The sequence below is a fragment of the Pinus tabuliformis genome, chromosome J (assembly GCF_031772625.1).
Source record: "Pinus tabuliformis cultivar Carrire ecotype Pingquan chromosome J, CPIR1, whole genome shotgun sequence".
Classification (NCBI taxonomy): domain Eukaryota; kingdom Viridiplantae; phylum Streptophyta; class Pinopsida; order Pinales; family Pinaceae; genus Pinus; species Pinus tabuliformis.
Genome location: NC_142295.1, coordinates 1,532,364,999 through 1,532,373,350, shown reverse-complemented (window position 1 = coordinate 1,532,373,350; position 8,352 = coordinate 1,532,364,999). Strand labels below are relative to the sequence as shown.

Here is an 8,352-nt window from a genome sequence, read left to right as displayed (position 1 = left end):
CGCTCTTTTTATGAAGCATGTAGAGATACATATATCGTGAGTAATCATCTATAAAGGAGATGAAGTATCTCTGACCATGTGAGTCCATGTCTGGACTACATATATCAGTATATATGATCTCTAATATGTCCGAACTCCTATTGGCACCTTTCTTTGACTTGTTGGTCTGCTTTCCCTTTATGCAGTCCACACAAGTTTCAAAATCAATAAAATCTAGAGTATTAAGTATTCCTTCATTTACCAATCTTTTAATTCTTTCTATGGAGATATGACCTAGTCTCTGGTGCCATAATTTAGAGGAATCTTCATTAATAACACATCTTTTAGTACCAGTGTGAACATACATTGAATCATAAGTGACATTGTTTTGTAAATTAATGCAGTAAAGACCATTAGACAAAATACCATTCCCAACATAATCAGATTTATAAAATAGACTGAAAGATTTTTCTGAAAAGTTAACGGAATATCCAAAAGGTACAAGCCTTGAAACTGAAATCAAGTTTCTAGAAAAACTTGGAACATAAAAGGTCTTTTCTAATTCTAAAACAAAGCCACTACTTAAAGTTAAATAACATGTTCCTATAGCTTCCACATGCGAGCCCATCTTGTTTCCTGATAAGATGCTTTGCTCACTTCCCACTGGCTTCCTTAGGTTTTGAAAACCCTGCAAGGAATTTGAAATGTGAATTGTTGATCCAGAATAAATCCACCATGTGTTAATATTAACGTTAGCCATATTAGATTCATAACAAACAAATGAGATTAAATTACCTTTGTCCGCAAGCCATTTCTGAAATTTGGCGCATTCCTTCTTCATGTGTCCCTTCCTTTTACAGAAGAAACACTTGGAATCCTTCTTGATATCGGCTTGGGGAGGTACTTTACCTTTCCCTTTCCAATTGGCTTGAGATTTTCCCTTTCCACGCGTTGCCAACGTTGCACTCTCTCCCAGTTCCATCACCAGTCTCTCTTCCTCTTGAACACACATGGTCATGAGTTCATTAATTGACCATTTATCTTTATGTGTGTTGTATGAGATTTTGAAAGGTCCATATTGGTGCGGAAGGGTGTTCAGGATGTAGTGCACTAGGAAGGACTCCGATATATCAACCTCGAGTTTCTTCAATTGAGCCACAATGTCCCTCATCTGCATGATGTGCTCGCGCACACCTTTCACACTGGTGAGCCTTAGGGATGAGAACTTCACGATTAGGGTGCTTGCTAGTGCCTTGTCTGAAGTGACGAATTGATCATCAATGGCCTTCAACAAGTCTCGGACCTTTTAATGCTGATCAACGGAACCACGAATACCAGCTGAAATTTTAGTCTTAATGAACATCATGCTTAGACAATTAGATCGCTCCCATCATTCATAAAGCGTGATGTCCGCTGCAGTGCTGGTATTAGTGAGTGCCGGTGGTTCATCTTTCCTAATAGCATAATCGATGTCCATCCACCCCAAATGAAGGAGAATCCTCTCCTTCCAAATCTTATAGTTATCTCCCTTAAGTTCGGGAATGTCACAACGAATTTCAGAGAAATTTGTAGGTTGTACAACTGCATCAAAATTAAAAATCACATGCTTATGTTAAAATTGAGGCTTAGAGAAAATTTCATGTTTTACCAATGTAAATCATGCTCAAAATTGAATATAATGACATAAAAATTGCTTGTGGGCTAAATTTTCAATTCAAACAGATTCAATAAAACTTTATGATAAAACTTATTAATTCATAACTCCTGTGGGTAGGTTATGAAATTTTATCCTAATTAATTACATAAATATAATAAAATTCCCGTGGGATAAAATTTATTATATTTATTCTAATTAATTACAATTTAATGTCTAAATAATCTTTATGTGATCTAACCAATCATAATATATAATTTTATTTAATTAAAGATGTTGTGGCTATTCTCTAATTAATTAAAATTATATGGATCACTAGACATTATCTATTATAAATTGGATAAACAAATATATATATATATGGAAGGCAGAAACAATTACCACAGTAATCAAACTCTTAAAAAAGAAATTTCTTATAAAATTATAAACATTTCTTTAACCAGAGTAACTTTTACATATTTATGTATATAGCTCTTACTGAGCAAATGCTGGAAAATAGGCAACTATTAAAGCACACCAAAAACACATCTAGAACAATATGAAACACGTGCAATATGTGTTATACTAACTAAATGTAATTTTGAATCATTTTGAAATAAAAATTATGGTGGAAAATAAAAATTAAAAAATAAAAATTTACTAAATATTTCACAAAAGATCAATTCGATGCAAGATCTTGCCAAACAATTTAATGGTTTGGTCTTATGCTCTAAACACATTAATGAATTGCATGTTTCACATTTTCCTATGTTTCAGGGCAACATTTAACAGATAAATATTAACTGTGAAAGTAAGTCTGGAATATGAATACATGATGAACCGTACTAGTTATTGCCCCCTTTTAGAGTTAATCCGCTATGCTTAATACGATTTTCTGTTTAGTCTGAAAGCTTTATCGAATTGACTCTTTACGAACACGAGCTAAAACATCATAAAACGTAATTTATTACGTATATATGCTGGTGAGGTGCATGACATATTGGTTTTTGATGATAATACGCAGAGACCAATATCGATTTATATGCCATATACCACAAACAATCAAACAAAAACACAGAACACACCAAGGCAGAGATAAGTGTGAAGGCTCTGATACCAAATGTTAGTTTATCACAGTGATTTTATATGCGGATTTAAAGAATAAAAATGAAGGTTTAATGCCTAGATAAATACCTCCAGCCATTGATGCACTCTGTCATTGTTTCTTTAACTTTTAACAGAGAATGCAGCCCTCTTATCTCATTAATAACCCGCTTCAGAAGTCAACAAGTGTGCTTGCTCACACACAGCACTATCTTACTGCTACGCTTTTGAACTCATCAAACTTGCTCTCTCTCAGCTTCAAAATAATCTCAGATATTAAAAACCCTTTTAGAGTTTAAACAAAGGACACAGTGACTCTGTATGGTATAAGCTTCTAATTGAGTAAGCTGAGAATTTCAGAAAAGCGAACAAGCTTTAACAAAACTTTAGCGGATGGCAATGGCTAGAAAGAGATTCGAGCTTTCCTGTCACGGGACTCCAGACAACAAAATACAATTTGCAGCACCAGCTCACGCTATCAGAAATAAGAAGAATACAAAAATCTGGAAGGCACTTCCAAGCTCTGCTTTCTCACTGGATGGTGTAAAAAAACTGAAGGGGATTAAGATGCAAGCTTGGGGACCAAACAGATAAATTTATAGCCAAGCTTCCATCAAGCTTCTGATGGCTACATGTCAGGTGTTTCATAGATCAAGGTAGAGAAATCCAGATGGAGTAATGGACCACTTCAGAAGCTCCCAACAAGAAAATTAATTAACTGCAGTTGATTTCCTTAATTTAAGGAAATTACTGCAGTTGGTTTCCAGAAATTAAGGAAAGACTGCAGTTTACTTCCATGATTGTAGGCAGCAGTTGGTAAAAAAATTAATGGAGCTTAACATGTGCCACTTGTTCTCCCGTTTCATTACCTCAAGTAGCTAGATGTTAATGCAATTTAAACGGGGTTCATTCCCTCTATTTTGTGTGGCTAGAAAGAAAATTAATGAATGCCCCAAATGTTTACAAAACTAGGCCAAATTTCGAGTTGTTAACCATATGATTGATGAGAGAGGTGGGGATGGGATATATTATGAGGATTAGTTCAATTGTTCAGTTGTGAAGGTCATTATATTTTTTATATAATGCATAATATTGATTTCATTGATTATGGAACGAGTGAGCTACAAAATCTTATGATCCAATTTTAGTTTCCCTTGTTTTAATGTAGTTTTGTTATTCACCAAGAATTGTTTAATTATCTATATACACGAAAGAATTAGATTTGCTTGAATTGTATAGTTTGCAAAATGATGTTTTGCAAGATGGGGAGAGCTTATGCTTTGCAATCTTTTATCTTTCCATATCTAGCATATTACAATCATTGAGTCTCCAAACAATGTTATTTTGGTTATTTTCTATACCCATGCTATCGAGTTGTTAACCATATGATTGATGAGAGAGGTGGGGATGGGATATATTATGAGGATTAGTTCAATTGTTCAGTTGTGAAGGTCATTATATTTTTTATATAATGCATAATATTGATTTCATTGATTATGGAACGAGTGAGCTACAAAATCTTATGATCCAATTTTAGTTTCCCTTGTTTTAATGTAGTTTTGTTATTCACCAAGAATTGTTTAATTATCTATATACACGAAAGAATTAGATTTGCTTGAATTGTATAGTTTGCAAAATGATGTTTTGCAAGATGGGGAGAGCTTATGCTTTGCAATCTTTTATCTTTCCATATCTAGCATATTACAATCATTGAGTCTCCAAACAATGTTATTTTGGTTATTTTCTATACCCATGCTATCTTCACTACCTACCAAAGCACAAGTTATTCAACTTGATTATTGGTTATTATTCTCAAACTCCATGCATATTATGTCTTTATTTGTTCATCATGACATAAGATAACCCTCCTGCTCCTACCACCCCATATATATATATATATAAAGTGAAACAAATCAAAATCAAATTTATACTTTGTTTGTCAATTATGTGCATTGTGGTTGGCCTCTATAAATGGTCAGTAATAGAATTTTTGTGTTGTATCTTATATTTGTTGGAAGATTTTACAAATGTCATAATCTTGTTTGGTGCTTGCTTTAAATAGAGTATCAATATCAAAAATTGTGCTTTGTTCCCTATAAATATGTCAACAATCTGATTAAAAAATTATTTAGATATAATCATTATTTATATACTAACATAATCATATTAACAAAATCTATTTATAAATTAAAAATCTCCATTTTAAATAAAAATAAATCTTTGTAATAAAAAATATTATTTAATTATTTTTATAATTTTAATAAATATTTTAATTCATATATAAATATCTATCAATGATTTAATTTATATAACCCTATTAATTATTATATTAGTAACGGCCTGGAGTATGCCGTAAAACTGCTTCTGCTTGGCTAAGAGCTCGTCTTCCTCGGACGTAAGGAAACAGGTTAACGGCCCAAGACCCAGAGGCATCTGGCAGGAGTGATGAGCCTGCTCCCTTACGGACCACCAGCGGGTTATTTCAGGTGGCGTGGTTTTCCTATCTAACTGTGATGAGTCAAACCGACATTCGCGGATAGCAGCCAGAGATGGCTGTCCTCACTGTTGGTTTTGACACCTGAGTTGATAGGTTTTTCCACCTAGGTGAAAAAAAATTATTATATTAGTAATACTATCTTCATAACAAAATTTTAGCTCCCTCTCCATAATGGTTGTTCGATGAACTTATTCTGAAATTCGGTTTCTCTATGACCCTACAGTGATGGTCGGGACTCGGTATCCGGGTGAGAACCTGAAAAATATTTATTGTGTCGCGGAAGTTCCGTATCAGTCTTATCGCTCATGCCTTCCCCACAACTTGGATAGACGGTGCCCTTTTATGCCACCGCCCTTTGCCAGGACGCGGGCCCAACCATATTTCTTGGGCGCAATTGATGAATGCCATTTATCGTGCCCACAAATCACATCGTTGTTTGTTGGCGACAAATAAGGGTGACACTTACTTGATCCATATCTCCATATGCAGAAGTTTCTCTGAAGCTTCCACAATCATGATTCACCCATTGCAGACTGTTCCGCTATAATTATAAAATACCCCTTCCATCATTGGAATTCATTCTATGCTAGGCTACGCCTCTCTTCTGGTAGAGGTCGCGTCTACATTTCATTTTCTCTGCAATTGACACAATTTTTTTCCAGGGAACAAACGATGGCAAGAGTAAGAAAAGAGGAAGAAAGCAGTGTAGAATTCGAGGATTATCTGCCGATGATGGCAGAGACAATCGGTGAAGAGGGGCTAATGGACGAGATGTGCAATGGCTTCCATCTCCTGGCGGACGCAGAGAGAGGCGTCATCACCCTCCAGAGTCTCAAGAAGAACGTTGCGCTTTTGGGCATGGAATCCATGAACGACGAGGAGCTCCGGGCAATGATTGAAGAAGGCGACTTGGACGGCGATGGGGTTGTGGACGTGAACGAATTCTGTGTTCTCATGTTCAGATTGAGTCCCTCTTTCATGGCGGAGGCGGAAAAGTGGTTACAAAGGGCAGCGATGGATATGATCCATACCTTTGATTTTGATAGCTCCGTGCGAGCTTCAATTGAGGGTCGGGAAAGAGGAATGGCTTAGCTGGCTCTCTTGCCCATCCCTTCCTTCCGTATGTTTTATGTACTTCGTTTATGAAATACAAAATTAGGATGGGAATAAAAACAGTTTGAACTCGTTCTTATATTTCGAAAATTGCTTTTACTAACAAAACTGAATTGCAAATCAGGGCTGTTAGTTAAAAAACAGACGACACTTCCATTCAGTGAGGAAAACAGAATCAGGGAATGAGAAATTGGTGTTTTGTAATTTCTTTGATGCCTTTCTTGAATTTTGTACACTATTGCAATTTGTGGCAAACAAACTTGCAAATCTAAATTCCATTAAGAAAGGGAAAAAAACTCACAGGATTTCAAAGAAAAAAATATAAAAAGCGTGTCTGCTGCATACTTCTCGGTTTTTACTTTTACCTTAAATATTTTAAATTAAAAATAAATTCCCTAATATGATCATTAAGTAGGCAATAGTCAAACAAGTTAAGTTTGTGTGATTATGAAATAATACCAAACAAAGAATAAATAGAATTTTGGAAAATTTTACCATTATTATTGGGAGTTGGTTTGGAAGTTTAAGGTGAAAAAAATAAGATTTATTAATGATTAATGAAGGCTGAGATAGAATAACTAAAAATTTAAATGTGTGACTACCCTTGTAAACTAAATTTAAATGTGTGACTACCCTTGTAAACTAAATACTAAATTTAAATGTGTGACTACCCTTGTAAACTATGTTTGACCAAACTCACCATGTGTGACTACCCTTGTAAACTAAATTTAAATGTGTGACTACCCTTGTAAACTATGTTTGACCAAACTCAATGGTGATTTTTAAACATGGTCAAACAAACTTAGACATGGTTATGTGTGACTACCCTTGTAAACTATGTTTGACCAAACTCAATGGTGATTTTTAAACATGGTCAAACAAACTTAGACATGGTTATACAATGTCACTCATTGTAGTTATACAATGTAACTCATGTTTAAACATAGGCAATTTTTGTTAGTCATAGTGTACCACATTGAATCTTAGTCACCCATGATCAACCATGGCCATCTATGGTAAAACATAGTTAGTCTTGAACATCTCATGCTCATCCCGCTCTTCATAGCCAACCATACGCAACCATGGTTAGAATAGTAAAACATGGTTAACTAAGTTCTCCATGATTGAACATGGTAACTATGGTCATCCATTGCCAAAAAGGGCAGCGATCATCTATTATGGGAAACCATGATTGACCATGTCCAAATTTGTCAAACAATGATCACTTGTGGTCAACATGGTCAAATTAAACATGATCAAACATGAACAACCATGGTCAACTACAGTCAACCATTACTAATCATTATTTATCTTAGTCAAGTATGTTGTAAAGTAATGGGAAACATGGTTGAACGTGGTCAAACAATCTCTTGAGGCTCTTCCTCTTTGTGTATTTCATAATGATCACCCTGAGCTCCTTCCCACCATTTAGACCTTCGGTATTTTTTTCGATATTAGTTGCTTTGTCAGTGCCAATTTTTTATTACAGGCCCTGTTTCATAACATCCTCTACACCGAAATGAAACATTTTCGTAGTCGAGCTTTTGGACCTAGACATAATTTGGGACCATCAAATTGATCTCAGCAGGAAAACCCTTATTGAATTCCATCTCTACACAAAATCAAGCATAAATAGTTTTATAATAATTTCCTGTATTCAGGTTGTGGCATCAAAAATTTCCAAGAGCATTCTAAATATGACGATTGGAGGTTCTAAAGATGCAAGGGTAGGTTCAGAAGCCTTATGCAAAGTGGAGCTTTGAAGATTGATTTCGTTACTGAATCAAAGGTGGGAGACCAGAGCTGCATGAAGAGACCAAAACTACCTTAGAACCATGGACCTGATTCACAAATGACCTTCTTGTCCTCAATATTGTCGAAAACAACAACGAAAAAAACCCAAGCCTTGCGATAAATAATCAGATCATGTGTTAAATGAGGTTTCCATGTCTCAGAGATCCATTTATGTGCATCCATTAGCCGCGACCAAAATCCACTAAACATGCAAACCAAACCTTACTCCAAA

The 8,352-nt window shown here is 35.1% G+C and overlaps 1 pseudogene; it reads left to right on the top strand.

Moving 5' to 3' along the window:
- The first annotated feature begins 5,732 nt into the window (after window positions 1-5,732).
- Window positions 5,733-6,416, top strand: LOC149233355 (calcium-binding protein KIC pseudogene; annotated as a pseudogene).
- Window positions 6,417-8,352: the final 1,936 nt, after the last annotated feature.